The sequence below is a fragment of the Liolophura sinensis genome, chromosome 12, assembly GCF_032854445.1.
Source record: "Liolophura sinensis isolate JHLJ2023 chromosome 12, CUHK_Ljap_v2, whole genome shotgun sequence".
In the NCBI taxonomy this organism is placed as follows: domain Eukaryota; kingdom Metazoa; phylum Mollusca; class Polyplacophora; order Chitonida; family Chitonidae; genus Liolophura; species Liolophura sinensis.
Genome location: NC_088306.1, coordinates 24,219,556 through 24,241,202, shown reverse-complemented (window position 1 = coordinate 24,241,202; position 21,647 = coordinate 24,219,556). Strand labels below are relative to the sequence as shown.

General features: G+C 39.0%; 1 long non-coding RNA gene across 1 annotated transcript; it reads right to left on the bottom strand.

Annotated features, from left to right (window-relative positions):
- Positions 1-8,834: 8,834 nt before the first annotated feature.
- LOC135479128 (uncharacterized) lies at positions 8,835-13,420 on the bottom strand. Its single transcript, XR_010445830.1, has 4 exons — positions 13,365-13,420; positions 11,758-11,826; positions 10,944-11,033; positions 8,835-9,016 (listed from the first exon to the last, which is right to left on the bottom strand). It is a non-coding gene; the product is annotated as an uncharacterized LOC135479128 (long non-coding RNA).
- Positions 13,421-21,647: the final 8,227 nt, after the last annotated feature.

The following is a 21,647-nucleotide window of genomic DNA, read 5'->3' as shown; positions in this document are numbered from 1 at the left end:
CCAATCAAATAAACATACCAAATAAAACAAATGAATACCGGCCTACGACACATTGTTTGGAAAACTACTCTTGCCTTTATTGACAAGCTCCCAAGTTTGGTTGACGCCAACCTACCAATTAATCCTACCCTGCTGTATGAGAATGTCTTGGTAGAACCCAGATCGGTGTTGGCCAATTTTCACTAGACGCCACGCGACAAGCCGCAACTGCAAATCACAACATCATATCGCTAGACACAGTACAATGTCGCCCAGTGCCCAACGAATTATCACGGAAACGCACGGAAAAGTTGTTCGTTGACAAAATGGCTTTTATAGTAAAGACTTGAAGGACAAATTTATGCGTGGTAACCTTTCTCTTACAAGTGGCCCACCTTCGCTAAAATAAAGCTACATAACGAACACTTCATTGTTTTACTTCATGATGCCAAGAGTAATGTTTTGACGAGTTGGTGCAGTTGAGGGGCCCAGCTCTGTACAAAGAAACAGCATCATTTCGAGTTCCAGTTTCCACGGAACATAGACTTGCTACGTCCCCTGGGTACGTCGGTTAAAGCTCTGGCATTTTGAGTAACTCTAGACCAGTGACGTCAAATAAATTGCAATCATCATCAGAGGAATCTAATTTTACCTAATTCTGCTCTGGCCATGGTGCTGGGGGGCTTGTAAGTTGCTACTGTTTATGCATATACATGAACAGTTAGAATAAAACCCTGATTGAGGTAAACTAACAAGAGACCGTATTTCACAGGAAACGCTTGACGATTTGCCAGCTATAACCCTGTCGTCACTGCTCTGATTTTACTCTCTGTGTTGTACGTCTTTAATTATACATACTTGACCTTATGTGCATTTATTTCATAACATCCAGTCAAGTGAGCAATAAAGTCCAACTCCGAGATAAGATTTCAGTTTTACCATGTGATAATGTAAATGTACGTTTATTCTGATCCGTTGGAGACCCGTATACATTGCAATAGTGCTATATTTCTAAATATCAATTAACCAATATTCGACTAGCTCCACATACATGTACCTCTACAACTTCGGTAACATTACGGGATAGAGCTACACAACGTTTCATTTGATTTTGTGAGTAGTGACAGAGCTCTGTCAACTCGCACGTCAAACTTTTTTCTCGTGTCCCTTGCGAAACACTAATATGCGCGCTACACTTTCAATTTCATTACTCTGGAGATTGCCGGTCTCAAAAATAATCGACCCGTGTTAAAACGAAACCAACGACAGCGTAGGTGAAAAATGACTGGCGGCTTAACATTTAAATCTTGCTCCGTTTAAATCTGTACCAGTGAAATATATAGGTTTCAAAATGAACTACGTTTAGCGTCTTCGGTGGGAACTCTCCACACACAGGAGAAGACATTGTTTACACTCAGCGCGGCCTTCATGGCGGATAGGTTTAGTTTTAACATAAGGTGATGATCTTGGAGGCCAACTATCTCCCAAGGAATGAATATTAATCCGCCCAAATTGTACCCCATAGTGTCAGCGAAGGTGTAGAGGTACATGGAGCTAATATCAGAAGGAGGTAAAAAATATAGATATATATCAACTTCAAGATATAGATATATATCAACTTCAACTACCAACACACGGGCTCCTCTCAACAGTGATTCTCTTTACTTGAACTACCATAATACAGGATTTTCTAAATAGTGATTCTCTTTACTACAAATGCGAGACACGTTGTGTTTGCCTTGCATTACCGGTACTTTATGCCAGTAATATGTGCACATTATTCAGAAATGATTGATATTCTTTTCCACATAATTGTGTGATGATACGATAATGAATTATTTAAGATAAATTATCCAGAATACAAAGCGACACTCAGAAGTGGTCAATAGAAAGAAATCAAAGGTAAGATATAATGTTACCTTTACAAGTAACGGAACATTAAAGGGAAACAACTTCTCCAGTCTTACTGCTTGTTGTATTTATTAATACTATTATTTTCGTTTTTTAATATGAAGTGCCTGTAGTTAGGTAAATGAATATGTAAAAATAACAGCCCTATAGAGCCTAAACTCCGATGAAAACTGCAAGGAGAATAAAGTAGATATCAGTTGAGCAGTGGAGATCAAAGTACAATCTGGCAGCTTTTTAAATATGCAGGTGTATTAACTAACTTTTTTTATCTTGTGTGATTGCAAGGTTTTTCACGGTAGTTCTCCTAACTTGAGTGGATTCTGAGTACAGGTTCACCTATGGAACTATTGTAAGTTATGGTTCCAATAGGGATGGGGAATTTATCCATTAACTACTTAAGTCAGAGAACATTGCAAGTTCCAGAGACACGAGTACTGTCAGGGGTACATGTACGTGAACAGGGACCTTTTTCAATGGCCATTGCTTGGGATCACGCTTTCTTCTTGAAAACCAACACCAACAGACCACACTCTGGCCGTGGACTACAAGGAGGGTAAAAAAGGTAACTTTTATTCACCATAGGAAGTTTTAAGAGCAATAATCCGCAAATTTAAGCTTTACCATCTCCCACATTATTTATTTTCCTGTCATATTATGTTATTGACACAACTTTGAATTTCTTTGCGAAATTCTATTGTTCATAGAAGCACAAACGTTAAAGTTTTGAGACCGTATATTAAAAGTTTTCCTGTCAGCCATTTGCCACGATTACTGGTGTTTATTTTGTGGAACAGAAATAATAGTTGACTGATTTCATGGATTGGCCAAATGATGACATTATGCGTGAATATACTTTCGTCGAAATAAAGTGCACTTGATATGAATTCCCTGATATAAATATGTAAAGAAAAATTATTTCTAATCAAAGACTGGCATCTATCCTTAGGCCTTTAAAAAAACGTGACATTGTGTTCAAATCGGTTGTTAAGCTTTTAAAAGATTGCATGAATCTGAACCATTTGTTCCTTTTTAGTTGCATGTGTCTACCTGCATTATGCGTCTATTTCTGCACAAAACAAATCAGAGTAAAAAGTTAATTTTCTAGCAGAATATTTATTACAGTGTAATAAAAAATGTGAGACTGTGTCCTCAACCAGACACATATCACATAGTCCATTATCATGACGATTAAACCTGTACAGATATGAACTAAGTTAGATATGTCCAGAGAGAAGCCTGCACAGTAGAACTTGAGCTCTTCGAGTAGGCACGCGTTGTCAGAAGCAACAACGCGTGGGTTAAATTAAAAAAAATATCCTCCTTTCGTTTTCCCAGCATTGAGTATTCGCAGTCCCTTTGCCATAGTTTTGCAAAATGATGTTTAAAAAGACTTATCGTATCATCAGAGGAGGGGTTGATGTTCCCTGCCGTACCAACGAGTCCTGTAAGCTCATTACCCTTAATATCAATATGACTGAGGATCCACTCAAAGCTAACACAAATTTCTTGGCTACAAAGCCGATTACACAAAAGAATAATTTCAAGGACAAAAGGGCAGGAATTGATGCCAGGTAAAACCTAGAAGTGCCTGTAGTGAGGTAAATGAATCTGTAAAAATAACAGCCCTATAGAGCCTAAACTCCGCTGAAAACTGCAAGGAGAATAAAGTAGATGTCAGTTGAGTAGGGGAGATCAAAGTACAATTTGGCAGCTCACAGTGTCTTGAGTATCTTAGGTCAGGTACACAGAAAGCAGCCCCAACCCTTCCATTCCCCTGACCCTTAGAACCATCAGTAATCACGTGTAGAAAATACGCCCATTTTTGATGAATTTCCTCCAGGTAATATGCTTGCATAGCAACTGGAGAGCATTCCCTTTCAACACAATGGAAGGCGAACGATTCGAAAAGTGCCAGTTTGGAAAAGGGGGGACAACTCTCCTCTGTACAGTAAGTCTATTCGTGCCAGTATTTTTGCTAACATGCTGAGCGCGTGCATTAAATGGTTCGCAAGGAGAAATGCCAGTATTAAACAAAGTTTCATTAGTCTGCTAGTGTTTCTATTTCTTAGTTCTTCAGTGGTTTCTGTTAAACGTCGTTTTGGGAATTGGCCTTGCGAGTATTGGCTTGGAATGTCAATTGACGCAGGGTTGACGGCTGATAAACGAATGTCTGTTTCGATGCATAAATACTGAAGTTATGTGTCACCGACGTAGGCTCTGCAAGCAAATCGGTCATATATATAGCTTCGAATAAAAACTTTAGTTAAAAAGCAAGCTAATTTTCATATCAGAATGCAGGGTAGGTAGAACTTATGTTCATTAGACGAACTATTTTTACATTACCACTCGACTTTCAAAACTTTATTGCAATCTTTACACGTTTCATACAATAAATAAATAAATACATTCTGTCTATATATAGTGGCAAAGTCAAGTGACTATTATCTCTTTAATGTTCAGTAGATGTTCTTCGGAAATGTCCCTTTGATATGATACTGTCGACAGTCTGATTAATTGAACCAGCTCCGAATTCAAAAGTCGGCATAAAAATTCCTGCCACTTTAATTCAAGTACTATTTCTTGGAAAAGAAACCCTTGTAACGTGTCCCCTGGGGTATTTTGAAGTTATCAGAAGTGTTATGTAATGCTCGAGCACGAACCAGATCAAAAAACCAAAACTAGTGTAGAAGAAGAATGCATCTCAAAGAAAATACACCGGAAAAAGAAAGGTTTGTGCGTGAAATATTGTGTGTGATCACAAAGGATTTAGAAACGGGTATTTTGTACAAAAAATCAGAATGTCTTCTTTATAATAGTTATCAACTCGAGACCAATGCTGTGAGCATATCTGAGGGGCTGTTACTTAAGGCCGCCTCCTTTTTGGAATTTATTGGAAACTAGCCTGTAAATCTGTTTGTTTTTGTCCTTGTCTTGTTTCAAAGACTTTGTGATTGTGCTTTCGGGCTGGACTTCTGGGGCTATATAGAGTGATCTGCATGTTAAACCACTGTTTCCAGCCCCTGCGCAGCGCAATTTCCACTGGAGTTTTAGACAATTTACAACAAAGGATTCTGTGATATTCGCAGTACATGCAGAGTAAACAGTACAAGAGACAATTAAGTATTTCATAAGGCAGCAACCAGTTCAACTCGGAAAGTACTTTCTCTTAGTAACGGACTTTGCGAAATGTCACTCATGTAGACACCTATTACACGAAATTATGTCAAGATGTATGCTTTGAATAATTAATTGGTATGTTTGAGAGTGAACTCATTTTCTTACAAGGGAAGGAATATGCCATACTTCTATTTCTAGCTTTTTTATGAATGTGGAACAACTGCATTGGTATGCCTGATCGACGAATTTGTTGATCAGATCTTTACACACACGCTGTTTGCATGCACTTGAGAAAAAGCACTGGGTTGGAAAACATGTGCTTTCACTGCTAAAAAGAAGGGGATACAAGTTGGCCCAAGACAACATAAATGACATTTAAAACATTTAAAGCACTCAATTATTTTTGCACGAATTCCGGCTGTCCCCAGATATTCAGAACAGGAATGAGGAGAATATATTGTCTATTAACATGCAAAATATTGTCTATTAATATGCAAGATATTGTCTATTAATATGCGAGATATTGTCTATTAATATGCAAGATATTGCCTATGAACATCCAATATCTCTATGTGTTCGAGGCGGGGCCAGGTTAACATATCCGAAAGTAATTTATTGGTATCTCCTTAAAAAGAGTTTTTATGTTGAACAGAACGAATCATGCATTAAAGCGTGATGTTTTATACTGTCAGTTATAAATTCATGCTTTTCGAAAACCTTTTATATGGCTTTAGTCAAGAGCACGAGCCAGCGATCAAAGATAGATGAACGTAGTGTAAATAACAATCTGTACATTGGCTGGCGGAAACTGTGACGAAGTCTTAAACACAATCAATTCCTGCAATATATATCCTGCTGTGGAAACAAGATCCATGTACACTCGAACACTGCGTATAAAGCGGTCACTGTTTATTGCACACATTATTTAAACGCTACAAGAAAAGGCAACAAAAGGAAAAGTGACTGTACATAATTAGCTGGTGGCTCTTGAACTGCAAACCGTTTACTGCCGTAAAACCATTTAAGCTATGTGCGTATATGTTCTACCAGGGTCTGGATATAGAAAGTCATCTCCCAGACGTCAGTCTTCCCGTTTATTTATTACTGATTAAGTTGCAGTATCTATCGATCGGTCTGTCAAATTTTGATATCCTATCTTATAACATAAACAAAGGAATCCTATTTTTCAACATAGACCGGTTAGTAAACAAATGAATCCCATCTTTCACCATAGACCGTTTACTAAGCGAGGAAATGGTATCTTTCACCATAGACCGTTTACTAAGCGAGGAAATGGTATCTTTCAACATAGACCGTTTACTAAGCGAGGAAATGGTATCTTTCACCATAGACCGTTTACTAAGCGAGGAAATGGTATCTTTCAACATAGACCGGATACTAAACGAGAGAATCCAATCTTTTGACATAGATCGGATACTAAACGTGTTTATGTAAAGATTTGTTCAGTGCTTTTTAAAAGGCTTACTGAAATTCTATAAAGCGGTGGTTGTTCAGACCTTGGTCTCCATAAGTGGATAACAGTGTACATACGGGCGCTTAAGTGGGGTTACATGAAGCTCATCCTGAAAATTTTACATTTGTGAATCACCTGTGGACCAAAATAAACTCTGTCAAAAAAGAAACGCAACCCCTGTCCTCGGATATCAAAAAATTCGTTCGAATAAAGTTATTGCTTCCAAACTAAATTTTAGCCAAATGTAATGAAATTATACACGTTTTTTAATGAAGATTACCATCCAAACAACTGCCTTTTCTCTCCTAAGTGTATTTTATTGCTTATTACGTCACAGCGCATGGACTGACCCTGTTGACGTCGCACACAGAACCATTCACATGCAAATCAGTGTGGGGGTGTATAAAAGCCCATGTGCTTTCGTATTTTATTCATTCATTCGTCGACGAAAGGCAGTCGGTAAAATGCCGCGACTGAGTGCTGCCGACCGAAATATCGCCATTGGTCGTTTTCAAGCCGGAGAAAGTTTTGGTACTATTGCACGACACCTAAATGTTCACAAAACAACGATATCCCGACTTTGGAGCCGTTACAACAACTTTAATTCGACCAACGATCGCCCCAGAAGTGGAAGGCCAAAAATCACGACCCCACTTCAAGATCGGTACATCCGGGTCCTTCACCTGCGTAATCGGCATGCCCTATCAACCGTGACTGCCACACAATTACCAGGTTTGAGGAGAGTGTCGGCTCAAACGATTAGGAACCGTCTGAAAGAAGCGGGTTTACGAGCAGGTAGACCAGTTGTTGGACCTGTACTACGCCCCTTACATCGACACCTACGACTCAGGTGGTGCAACAAGGTAAGGATATGGTCTTTACAAAACTGGAGGCGCATCTGGTTTTCTGAATCCCGTTTTCTTTTGACACGTCACGACGGAAGACAGCTTGTGTATAGGAGACGTCATGAACGCTTTGCGCCCATCTGCATCCGGCAGGTGGACAGATTTGGCGTAGGCAGTGTTATGGTTTGGGGAGCCATCTCGTACGACCAGAAATCAGACTTAATGATCGTTCCAGGGAATCTGACGGCCCAACGTTACATCAACCACGTGTTACAGCCTCACCTTCTCCCGATTATTGACCGACAGACACAGCTTTTTCAACAGGACAACGCCAGGCATCATACTGCACGTGCAACAATGAACTTTCTGCAGGATTCCAACGTCAATGTCTTGCCGTGGCCCTCTAAATCACAAGACCTCAACCCTATTGAACACCTGTGGGATACTCTGGATCGACACGTGCGTCATTGTCAGCCACCGCCACAGACGCTTCAACAGCTCGCCGTTGCGTTACAGGAGGAGTGGAGGGCCATTCCCCAGGAGAGAATCCGGCGTCTTATCCGTTCTTGTCCAAGGAGATGCCGTGCAGTGATTGCAGCTCGTGGTGGTCATACGAGATACTGAGGAAGACGCCCCCTGGTGAGCAACTGGTGTCTGTGAGATGACTTTTGAAAAGACAGTTTTAAACATGACCATCTTGATTATTATTCTGCCAAATTTCTGACTTCTGTCTTCAATAAGAAAAAAGTTGTGCCGCCCTAAAACTAAATATTAAAATCTCTAAAATGCGGGGGTCGCGTTTCTTTTTTGACAGAGTTTAGTATATCACAGTATATTTCGAGGAGACCGAGTATTTTAACGACGTACCGTATTATGCATTATCGTCTAACGCATAGTTTTATTTCTCGATGTGACACTGTTACAGAGTGTGTTGGATGTGACGGTTTTCAAAGGTTATACACAGTAAACTATATATGAGTTATATCATATCTCAGGTCTCCCGACAGCGATGTGGATCTTCTAACACTTAGGCCACCGAAGCAGAATATACCCAGAGATACCATCTGAAATGTTTTAAAAGTTTTATAGCATATGTACCAGAACGGCATCACGAACAGTTAGAATAAAACTCTAACTGAGGGAAATTGAAAAGAGTCCGCACTGCACCGGTTACGTGTGACCATTCAACGGCTATCACAATCTCGTCGTTGTTCTGTTTTTTTTTTCGCTCTATGGTGTACGTCTTATTTATACCCTATGATGTGTCAACCAATGTTCATTGTCTGCTGCACCATTTTGTCTTTCCTTGTTCATCTACCGACAAGCATTTGTCAACCAGTGATGGCACACGTAAAGTAGATCCAACACATTTGTTTTCATTAAAAGTAGTCTTGTAAGAAAATCTGCACACTTTCTTTAGCCATTTGATTACCAGCTTGTCTCTCTGTTGTGTGATCAGTAAGAGTATAAGAAAAGATTATTAAATAGGGGAGCAATATATCTCCACAACTGGACATGAATGTCAGCGCTGGCTAACATCTTGATTGCTTCAAACGAGTGAAGATGTCACTGGTTCCCCGGAAGTGGCGAATGATGTGGCCATCGTAGTGGTCGTCTCTCTCTTCGATTTCATCACAGAAGCGTCGAACTGTAGTATTAGTAAAGTGTAGGTAATTAGAATGCCAAACATCTGCAAGAAAAAATAGAAACGGCGTGATAACAAAGGCAATTCACTATCTGAAGGATTACAGATAGTTAGCGCTTTATTTACTTGTCACTACTTGTGGAGCCTTTGTGTCAAGCGGTTCACAACGTTCGTTGGTACCAGTTTTCTCAGTAGTATGTTCGATGAAGACTAAATATCTACCGCCAATATGGTGTTATGTATGTACGTCACACCTGAGACCTTAAAAAAGGAAGTAACTTCCTCGATTGGCGTTCAGCATGAAAAGTGCAACGACTGGTTGACCCGTATCAGTGTAGTGGCTCGGGCGTGGCGGTTTACTTGCCTTCGTTTAGGCATCTCAGTGAAGCAGCACTAGATAAAAAAGTGGTGGAAATCCGTCCGGCAACAACGAGGCACATTAACTACACTCTAAGGATTCCTTCGTCGTCATGTGACTGAAACATTGTCAAGCACGACGTTAGACCCCAAGAACTCACTCGACAGTAAGTTTTCAAAGGTCGGTGGTTTCCGTCGTGCACTGTTCATCACCCACAAGTCTGACCGCCGTCGTGTAAGTAAAATACTCTAGAGTAGATCGTTAAGTGATAAATAAATTAATAAATCGTTTTCCTCGTTATAATATATAATAACTGATTTAGAGAAATCACCAGATACACAGCTGACAGTACTTTGAAGAACTCGTGCTCTTACTGTCAATTTTTCTTAATATAAATAGAACTTCGACTAAATAGATTCAAATGTCATATGTGTTTATTTATTTATTTATTTATTTATTTATTTATTTATTTATTTATTAGTGTTTAACGCCGCACTCAAGAATGTTTGAAGAACATCATAAATGGTTACGCACACATTACGTTTAACCATTTTTTTTCATTACGTTCGACCAGTGTTTTTTTCTCAAACGAAATAGTGGCATTTGGCACTTTGTTCGTTCCTCCGTTTGTGATATCCCTTACGCCTGTGAAATTGCCAAACATGGTTGTCCGTTCAAAATAAAAACAACACAGTTCTAAGACAAGGGAGATAACAATGATAACCATAACTCAGCAGGCCTATGGTGATGTGCATAAAGGGCTCGTTGTTGGATTTACTCTGTCATTTATTTATTCATTTGATTCATGTTATACGCCATACTCAAGAATATTTCCTTTCTACGACAGCGTCCAACATTATGGTGGGAGGAAACCGGAGGAAACCCACGACCATTAACAAAGTAAATCCGGGCAATTATCTATGTCAACAATAACACTATAGTTTTAATTCGGTTAGTTTGACCTGTGAATGTCTGTTAGTTAGCTGTATAAACTTCAAATGCTCTTGGGTATTTATTAGCTATGTCAGATACTATCTATTAGTTAGGCCTGCCAATATTTATGAGATCTGTGAAAATCAAATTTCAACTTCTGTGACTATTAGTTAGAGCTGTGACTATTTATCAGTTAAGATTTGTGGCTATCGTTGAAAAACTCATGTAGATGTATGTACATAAAAAAAGAAATGTTTTCTTCTCTGTTCAAATTGTCTCTTGGACATCATAAAAAATAAGGCCTCGCAACCAAATCAACAGTGTTAAAAAGTGTGCCTGGTATCTGACTACGCGCTGTGTCTTTTCCCCGGAACAGTCGTCATATCAGTGAAATGGTTTTGAAAGAAATATCTTTAAGAACAGTTGACTGATTATGATAACTTCTTTCCCCCCAAAAGTAGACACTGTATAATGGGTATGTTGCTTACTGCGTGTATTTTGGAACAAGTGGTGCATATGTTTTAACGGGTATAGCTGTGTTGGTATATAATTAAAGACGTACAGCATAGTTTTGTCGTACAGCATAAGAAGTCGCGAAAAGGAAGTCCCATAACTTGACATGAGAGCATAGCAATCCAAATATATATGAAGGTTGTAGTTAGTTAATTGTATATAACATACCGTGAGAATATGAGCTTTGTCAATGACGAAAATGTCGAAGAACTTAACGCCAATACAGGGCGAGTTTAACTTCGCAGCAAAGAAGCAAGCCTGGAATAGAGAAAGTACATGTAATGCCACGTAAACAATACAAATTTAGGCAGAATAGCTTTGTATTTAAAGTGTTTCTCAACGATGACGAAGCCTATCTACTTGTAAACTGTTAGATTTGCATAATAGGTACGGAATATGGTGGTGAGATGATGTACTAAACAAGGTCACGATGACACTGGGGAGTTGTGGACTACACGTCACAAAAACATTCGTCATCAAAACTGGTGCCCGTGAAATTTGTACTTGTGTCCATGAGTCATGGTGATTTTGGCTTGACTTGCCCATCGCTTTTCTCTAGAAATATTCACTTATGATTGATTCTATTACAGTGCATGGCTAAGCCTATTATATAAAACTTAATAGTTTATATTCAGGATTGGCCTGAAAGAGCTGAGAACTTTATTTTTGTAAACGTAATGACAACATAGGATTTTCAGGAATTCAAGGCCAGTGGCGTCTCATAAACTGTGATTTACATCATCTTTGTACCTAAGTTTGGTTAAATGATGGCAATATGAGATGTGAAAGTTGACACTATCAAGTATTTACATCAGCTGATGAAAGAAAATCCTAAGAGGTGTAAAATGTCAGTCAAACAGTAGTCACTGTTGTGATCTGTTATGTATATACAGAAATCTTATTTATGAACACAAGGCAATCGTTATTAAAAGTAATACCCTGATGGTTTTAAATCTAGCTGGAAACAAATAGTAGTACCTACCAGTTGTAACTGTTTGTTAGAAGATTCCTTTGTGTTTAAACGAAACAGACTATCCCGTGCTGCATCAGCCTGTATGAAGGGAAGCAAACCATATGTCATGAGTGGATCTAAACGTCGAAGCAGACATTTGCTAACTAGCCGTCAAAAAAGGGACGATCCAGGTCAATATTAGCAAGGACAATTATCAATACGACGTTTTACACAAACCAGTGAAAGTATGATACGAAAGTTTAACATATAGAATACTCAAGTGGCCAACATACATGTATATGATATAATTGGGGATCGATTGCACAAAACCATGCCAGAAATAAATGCAGGTGGTTACCATAGCAACCCAGAATTAAGCATCAGGGCAGTTATGTAACACGTGCTCGGATAATTAAGATTGATTAGTAAAACCTGACCTAGGCCCACTTGCCACAAGCCCTTGGTTTGTCCCAAATTACCAGTGCTAATTTAAGTAGGAGAAAACAAAAATTACATAAATATCAGATAAAAGACTGCGAAAAGATAGTTACAAATGTCGTCTTCAATATATATTTCGACTTTTAAAGAGAAAAAACAATTGCAAATAATTGTTGCATAGTGGGTTTTTCTTAGTACATATTGTCTTTGCTTAATAATGTTATAAATGAGGTTGTAAAGTAAAATATATTTGCACAAGAATTTGGTCCTTTCAGCTAACACATGTATCCAACCTGGATTTTGATCAAATTTATATTTTGATATATTCATAAATATTACCATATTTCATATTAAATGCCTGTGTTTGGATATAAACAACAACATTACTTTACATTCAATGGAATTTGAGGCATGCATCACATCCTTTATATGTAGACCACTATTCTGCACAGGGGAAACCTAGCAAAAGGGGGATCCAAATACCCTCCATACAAGACTGTTTCATATATCCTTTTTCCCACGAAAGAAAAAGCTAAAAGAATATTAAACGCCATGTCTGGAAATAAGTTTTAACGCTCTTTCATCTCAACATTTTTTTTGTTTTCTTCTTCTCCTTGTTATGTTATGTTATTATTGAAAGCTTCATGTAATGTCAGGAAGATTTCAAATTAATCCCCCTTCCATTTCCTTACTTTGTTAAGGGCTAAAAAAATATGGTAAGAAAGGAACTCATCGCCCTATTCGACACAACGGTTTCCAGGCACGCATATGACCACTGAACCAATGAGGACAATGCCTTAGTATAGCTTACTATTCCCTATCTAGAAACTAAATATGTGGAAATGATTTTGGCTGGCCTAATCGTATTTTTATTATAAAGGTAATTTCCGCAGTAAACTCCTTAAATTAGGAAAATCTCCTTTTGTCCTTGGATAAAACAAAAAATATAAATCACATGACCCGAGTTTTTGACACACATGTCCTCCAGTAATTGGTACTTTATATTCAAGTAAGTTTTACTTGTTTTTTCTACATGCAAAACATTACACCTCTCAACTGCCCCGAAGTGAGACGATTTCCTATCTAGTTACAACGGGTCCTTGGAATCTGTAATATGGAAATGACAGTCTAAACCAGGAGCTTTGCATTAGATAACCAACCCACACACTCCCCGTCACCCAATGGCGTGGGACCTGCACCTACATTCTCACCCACCGAACCGGTGTGCCACCTCATCGAACGAAAGCCTTCCGAAGATCACCCATTTAGAGGGGCGCCAGGGCGGCTAGACAAGTGAGCGACAACGAGCTCGAGGAGGCCCAGACGTCGGGTGCGACAAATCAGCTGAGATTCCTGACAATTAATATTTTTTATTGGAATGAAAACAACCCGTTTATGCTTAAGGCGTTGATGGGATAAAATGCACGATTACCTTGGAGCTGACCTGAGCCCCTATCCAAACTGTGGCTGTGAGAAAGCTGATCATCACAATCTCTATGGTTAAAGAGACCGTTAGGTAACCAGACAAACTGGACAGTTGCATAAGGGCGTTGGATACAAAGCAAATGGAAGGAATTGTCATGATGTACAGGCACGGAATGTAGTGATTAAAAGACAAATTGCCCTCCGACACAAACTCACAAACATCCTGGTGGAATTCTATGGCATTCTCCATACAATTCTCGTCCATTTTCAATTCGACGACCTTTTTCATTCGGTTTTCACCAGAGTCCGGTCGTTCTCGTGATGAGATACTCATATTGTCTAACTGTTTTGCCAGTTTAAGAAATAAGGAACCCGAAATGTAACAAAACCCCACGTAAGCCAGGAAAGACGCCCATAAAATCAAGACGGAACAGACGCACGTAATTAGAAACAAGAAAATCAAGATTGCATCGAGGGCAACAGATTGGCCGTTCCTAAAAGGACAGGTTAAGAAATAGAAGAAACCTCCATTCTCCTCCCTAACAAATATTGTTCCAAACAAGACGACAATACTAGTTTGCGTGCTCAATACAACAACGACGACAAGAACAGATACACAAATGCTCCATTTCCGGAACTTCTTAAGTTCTGCGCTAATGTCATACTTGTAATGCATGAAACATAAACACGCGAAGAACTTTGGTAATGACAAACAAAGCCTTACAATCAGACACGTAATGTTTATTGCACTTGCCACCGACACACAACCAATCGTAAGCAATATCAGGGATTCGCCGCTTTCGGTTGATATCCCGTTCACAACAACACAGTATATCAGTCTGACGGCACTGGATAATCCCAGAATATACAGAAACGCCATGTAAATTACTCGCAGGACCCTTCCGGACGCTTTGGGTCTGGGTCTGTCTCCTGACCTTCCAGAACAAGGGGGCTGGTGATTTGAGACAGGCAAATAGCTGATAGCTCCGCACAGCTGTAAAATTCGCATAACAGGACGAAAGGTATGCAAGACCGGACAATCCCTCATCCCGTCAGGTACTGGCCTTTGGCTACTTTCAGTGGGGTGGGAATTCAGTTTCGTTTTCATCATTGTAACTTTTACTTTACGTTTCAACCTAGCACAGGTACCAGATACAAGTACATATAAAAATACAACAGTTTTTGACTTCTATCACTCTCGCAGGCTACATACAAGGATATGCTTCTACATGTACATTCCAATCTTATAAAAAGATATGAACATAGCAATTATACTGATCAATAACGATTTGTTGACATTTATCCCAATACTTAGACTATTGACATCGCGTTAGGTAACTGAAGAGCAATGTCAACCATACCAGCCTTTATCTACACGTTGCCTCTATTAGGACACCCGTATGGTAATATTGTCCGAGCACTCGACCATGGAATACTTAATGCACGAACAAACACACAACAAAAGAAAGAGCTATATCTGTTCAGGATGACCCGATCTGCTCTATATTTGTTGACTTCGGTCTGTGAGCGACATCCACGTTTGTCCATTAAATTCCCCGTCTGTATCCGCTATGCTACAATCAACCTAATTGTCCCCACATGTTTTTATTTATAAAAGAGATGTGGTATTTACCTAAATCCCAGATTACACATTTCTTCGTTCGAAGGTTAATACGGGTTATTGTAATAAGTAAACTGCCGGTTAAAGTACGTTACGCTGCTACGACTTCAAAAACCATTTTCAACAAGAAATTATTATGGTGCTAAAGCGTCAAGGGCGTGTCAGCAATCAGCGTGGCCACAAAAATTAAGATATTACATATTCAGATATGGTGTTACGAAACTTGCAAATCACTTAAAATGAATCCTATAGGTAGGAAAGTCTACATTATTCACCACCATAATGCTGGCCGACATCATATAAGTGAAGTATTCTTCAGTGCGGCGTAAAACACTAATAAATAAATAAATAAATAAAACGAACTCTTGTTCCCACAGTCCAAAAAACAACACAAATGTTTAAATATTTAAACATCTCCAAGGAACAAATAATAAACTTATTGTTTGCTTATTGTTTAACTTTAAAGATTTAATCAAGGACATTATCCAGGAAACTGATATGACAGCTTTGTATAATGTTGATCATAAATATAGAAAAGTTTTCAAATCACTCAGTTTAAAGAATAATATATGCAATTTACTACATAAATAATTGCATTTATACAATAAATGTATATATTTATGAAACAAACGCGTGTATTTGAAAAATAATCACACCTTGACCATATTAAACGTTAGCGGCTATTACAGTATACCATAACGCTGGCCGCGGTAAAAATGATGATCGACTGTTCGGATTCTTACAATCGGGTCTAGGATACTAAGGTTGTGTACATCACTGCTCAATCCTAAGGACATATCTGGCACGGATGCGAGTCGGAACATCGGCTTAGGAAGGGAGTGATATCAGAGGTAGTTGTTCGCATCACACGGCAATTACGCGCCGCGTATGATGGGCGTAGGATCCGACATTCATTCACGTGAGGTTTTATGACAATCATCCACGTCAAGTATTACGACATACACTAGCATTCACATATAATTCATCTAGCTTATCACAAATGTCGCTGTGTTTGACGCCGACCTTATTTGTAATCTGGGAATAAAAATATATTCACAAAAGTTCTAGTACCCGGCAAGGCTACTAATTCGAAATAATCCTAATAATATGCAATTTGGGTTTTGACTGTTTACGCAATTGTTCGGTAAATGCAAACCATAACCTACAGGGCTCTCAGCACTCTCCTTCAAAAATATAGGGGAAAATATAGGAGGTTTTTAATAAAAATATAGGAAAAATATAGAATATTTTTCACTGAATTATAGGCAAACATTTAAACAAAGTATTATAAATCTAAAACTCTATATGAATTTAACTGAATACACAACCCAAGTAACTGAAGTAGCTTACCAACGTTGAAAATGTACTGGCAGACACTTCACACCTGTAAGCAACAAAAAGTGCTTTTTTTAACCACAGGAGATAATATACACTAATAACATATTCATTACAAGTTTCATTGTGTGAATCACGCACATGCAGTGAGATAAGACAAAATATTATCTTGTATGAATGCAGGATATGAATGACAAATGCACAATTACATTTAAGACACATTCACATCTATTTCTGATTGTCCACTAACAGGCAAGGAAATGATGCATAAATAATTTAATCAAGCACTGTTATGACAGTAAAATGATAATTCTATCCGAGAATAACTTACAAAAAAATGTGTGAAATGATTCTTTGTGGAAGCTCCATAAATTTGTATGCAATACACAAAATAAACTCCTCGCACCATGAACACGATAAATCCTCCTTTTCATCTCCCAGCAATTGACAACTGAAGCAGAAAAAGAGAAATCCAAACTTTATAACTCAGTTGAAAAACCTACATTTGAAGACATGTTGAATTATTCACTATGTGTTAGAGTGAACAGAAAAGTCAAATTGCCTTCCAGATAGCATTTATGGCTTATCACAAAAATCGTGAGAAGTCCTAGATGAGGACCAAACGGCTGCTTTCATAATTTCACTCACATATACCCCTTAGAGTGAGCTTGTGAAGACGAAGCTCCCACGAAAAGAGTGGGCTTTGAGCAAGTTTCTATCAAATGAAGAGGCTTAAAGTACCTCACGCAACAATCTAGAAATGGTCGCTGTACAGACTGGGATAATAGTGTTATGCGACAATAACAACTGATTACAACAACGTTCAGCCTTTGTGGTTTGTTTTTTTCGTCGCCCTTTAGATTTTCTTGGTTGTGCTTTCGGGAATGGTGGAATGTCCGCTGGTGATACATATCTAGATTTTGTGGCAAAATGAAGGCTGCAGGTCATGCTAAAGGACTTTCCTGACCAGAAGAAGTAGATGGTATTTGTGCTACTGTAGAAATATTTTCGTCAGAAAGCATCGGGACATAAGCGGCGAACGCTCGTACAGGTTACGCATCGGTCGTCGTCCTGTAAATTGTCGAGATAGATCGTCCGTTCGCCATGAAAAAGAGTAAAATAAAAATTAAATTCGAGTAAGAGACAATATCTGCTAATCTTGCGCCTCGTTGTTTTTTTCATTAAAACCTGAAATAATTAAATAAATGGTACAGCAGAACTGGTATAGTGCTCCCGTACCGACAAGGATTGAATTGCATGCTGTTATTACCTCCAAACAGAGAAGAGTTCTCCGTGTTACCATGACAACATTCGCGTTTTCTTGTCAAGAACATCAATGTGAAGAAACTCTGCTAAATGACACATTAATGTATAGCTGACAAATATTGCAAGAAATGTCAACATATAGCGAAACGGTGACAGTGGAAACCGGACTGCACAGTGACTTTATTTATGACAAACAAAGAGAACAAACTCACTAATCTTCGGTGCAAAATTTGCTCTGAACACATCGCCGACATACGTAGGGAAGCGCGGCTGAGGGGAATATCGGAACAGTCACAGCAAGTGTTGATGAATTACGTGGATAGGGTGAATTATATCCACAAAAGCCGTATACTGAGACATATACAGTCCGAAGAATGGTGTGAAGTTTGTGGCAAACAAGAACAATAGCATGGCTTGCACTGAAATGATGATTTATTTATTTGAATGGTGTTTTACACCGTACTCAAGAATATTTCACTTGTACGACGGCGGCCAGCATTATCTGATATGATGAAGTATTTAGCTCAGGCTTTTGAGGAAGATATGAAAGACATTTTCTGAAACTTTATTTTTTTTTCGAGCGAGCAAGAAGGCTCCGAGGCGCGCAAAACGAGAGACGAAAAAGGACTTGTATATGTTAAGTCGGCAGTTAGAGGAAACTCCATTGAATTGTTACTTTGCTGTCCAAAACTTACCAAATTTGGTTGAATTTCAGCAAAAAGCATAAGGTAGCCATCGACAACTCCTTAAAAACAAACGTTGAAGATGTGAAGTATGAGGACTGTCTTGTTTCTGCTTGTGCTGACGGCTCTGCTGTCAATTTAGGGAGGCTACAGGGGGCTCTGACAGTTTTACGACAAGACAGATCGTGGCTTCTGATAATCCATTGTATTGCTCACATAACAGACTTAGCTGCGCAGGACACCTTCAAGATCTCCCCAGTATTCGAGAAATTAAATGACATAATGTTAAACCCCCACATACTCTTCAGAAACAGTGGGAAGTTTTGGAGGATTTTGGTTGCCGTAAAACGCTTTCAAGCCGGGAGCTTGGCTGCCACCCTTCAGACATTTCCTCCTCACAATTTCCAGACTCTGTACAAGTAATTCCGTGCTGGATAACTTCGTGGTCCTCAGACTGAACGTCCCTGTCTTGATCTTCTGTGACCCTACCTATGAAACTAAGCTGGTGGTCAAGGCCTATAGCCTGTACTTTAACAGCAAACAGAGAAGCTCCTCTGTCCCACAGAAACGTCCTTTGTCGACCAGTGTGAATTCCCTGGCAACACGAAGTAACACGTACCTTCCTGTGCCTGTTGGGCCTCTGTTGTCCAAATCATTGGGCAGTCTTACAGCCGATGATTACTTCGTGATTTGTATGCAGGACTCAGACACAGACCAGGAAAATGACAAGGCCGCTGCTTTAAGTGATGAGAGCGGCTCTAACGAATCAGAATTTATGTCATATTTCTGCCCCAAAATATTTTTCACATTTGTGTGTGAAAAACAATGCACCAATCAGTCAAGAGACATTGCAAATAACTTCTGTTTTTTTCACATATTTTCTGTGTGTGTCACTTTTTATGGTTCCACCCATATTTGGTGTGCAAAATAATTCAGTCGAAAGACACTGCGAATTGTCACATTTCTATTGATGTTGCTGCATCAAAGAATCTCATAATTTGTGTAACAGCGTTGCATTTGTATGATTTCTTTTCAGTCATAAGCATTACATGTTAATATATGCTTTATTTGGCAGCGGAAAAGTTAATTGAAAACCTTTCTTGTTAATGGAGCTTTGAAAACTCAGCAGAGCTGCTGAACAAAATGTAATTGTATCTTAACTGTATCTTTATCCTGGCTTACAAAAATATACAACAAACAACATATTTTTATAAGAGTTTAGTCACTGAAATTTAAGCAAAGAAACCAGGTGTTATATGTTGGTAAAATAAAAAAGGAAACATTAAAAAAGTCAACAGTTGTTTCAATTTCTTGTGGGATTTCATATATGGACAGAAGATAGGGTCGTTATTGTAGCAGTCAGCCATCTGTAATTCGCTTTTTTGTGTTAACATTAAATATGAATTTAAGTTTAAACGACAGTGGTGAACTATGTTAATACAGAATACTGCATGAACAGGCCTCAAAAAGCTGTGATCAGGTATTGGCAATAAACTTTTGTTCTCCCATTTTGGCGCACTGACATGTGGTAACCCTATTTGGCAAATGGATTACCAACCATCAAAAACTGGTAGGCTATACATGGGTTACCATAACCGAACCTTATTTTAGGGCCTGCATTATTGTGCTCGTCTGCAACCCCACCTTCATTTCTCGCTGCATGGTTTTGTGTCAACGGCTCACTTTCCTGTCTAGCCATCGGATCTGGACGATCAGTTACTGGGGAAGAAACAGAGTCTGTTTCTTTGAAAAGGCGTCATGTTAAAGGGATATATTCCTGTTGAGCGGAACCAGATAGAATGTTTCTGTGTGTCATTCCATTAACATGGACCTCTGTTACGATGGATGGGATATCATAAATGGTTACTGTCTTGCCTGGAATCGATCCAGCGTTGTATGCGGTTTTGAAGGGCCCATGAACACAGCGGTCTAGGGGTTGGTGGCAAGGTTACCATCACTACACCATTTTCTCTCGCTAAATCAATAGCTAAAGGAATAGGATGTATGAAGTGTTTCATATACTCCAATAGAGCCCCTCAATCATCTAACCAAATCTAGTTGCCCCTCCAATTGCACCGGTTTAGCCCCGTCTAGGAAGTGATCACAAAAGTTCACCTTGGGAAACACCAGCATGGGTGGTAAAATATTTCCCGCTGTAGACTGCATAATCTCGCGTTACCAGTTTTCCAGTTTGAAAAAAATGAGAGTTGGCGTTTAAATATGTTAAGAGAAACTGAGTTAACATACTTTCAAAATGGACAAATGAAAGAAACGCCGGCGAGGACTGGTTCATGGCATTCAGAAAACGATACATTCTTGCTAACAGGATGGCAGAAGCTATCTCATTGGCGCAGGCAATACCTTTCACTCGTCGTACGGTGGACAAATTTTATGACAACCCTTGTTATGGACAAAGCATATGTTGCAGCCTCAAGATATATGACCTTGATGAAACCCGGGCAAAGTTGTAACTTAAACACGGTTCTGTGACAAGCGCTGACTAGGTCCATGGACATGATCAGCTAAATCGTTGATTTGCTTTACCAAATCCTTCTCCGTCTGAAAATTTAAACACACCGGCCCTCAGAGTCTTTTCTACCCGTTTCCACAACTTTACCAGGATTATCCCTCACTTTAAAAATATATCTTCTCAAGGTGCAGTCATCTAGCGGTTTCTCGTAGATTACAAACTCGAAAACCCGCCTCAGCTCTTTGAAGCACATTTAGTGGAGTCCCTCCCTTTTAAATCTTCCGTTTGTATGTCCTAGACATCTTTCCCAAGAGTAAGAGCATAAAGTGGGGTAAGTCGAATCACCCCAAATTTGTTTCGTCTTGGCCCACACAAAGTGTTTCATTTTACCCCACTCGAACATCGTTGAATAAATCTCCGCTATCTTCAGTAATATGTACTACAAAGGCCTTAAGGCCAGCACCAAACATCAACTAACGTTTACACAATATAGTAACGGTATTTAACAAATTTCCCATACAGAGAGGGGGAATATAGTAAGGAGCATACCTGTTTCTTGAAAATTCTCTTACTCTAAGTATGAGAAGTATAAGTCCATTCTCAACTACAATCAATTAAAAGGTAGATTTTCGTCAGATAACATCATAGATGGCGCTGCGTACTTGTGATATAACTATGGTCA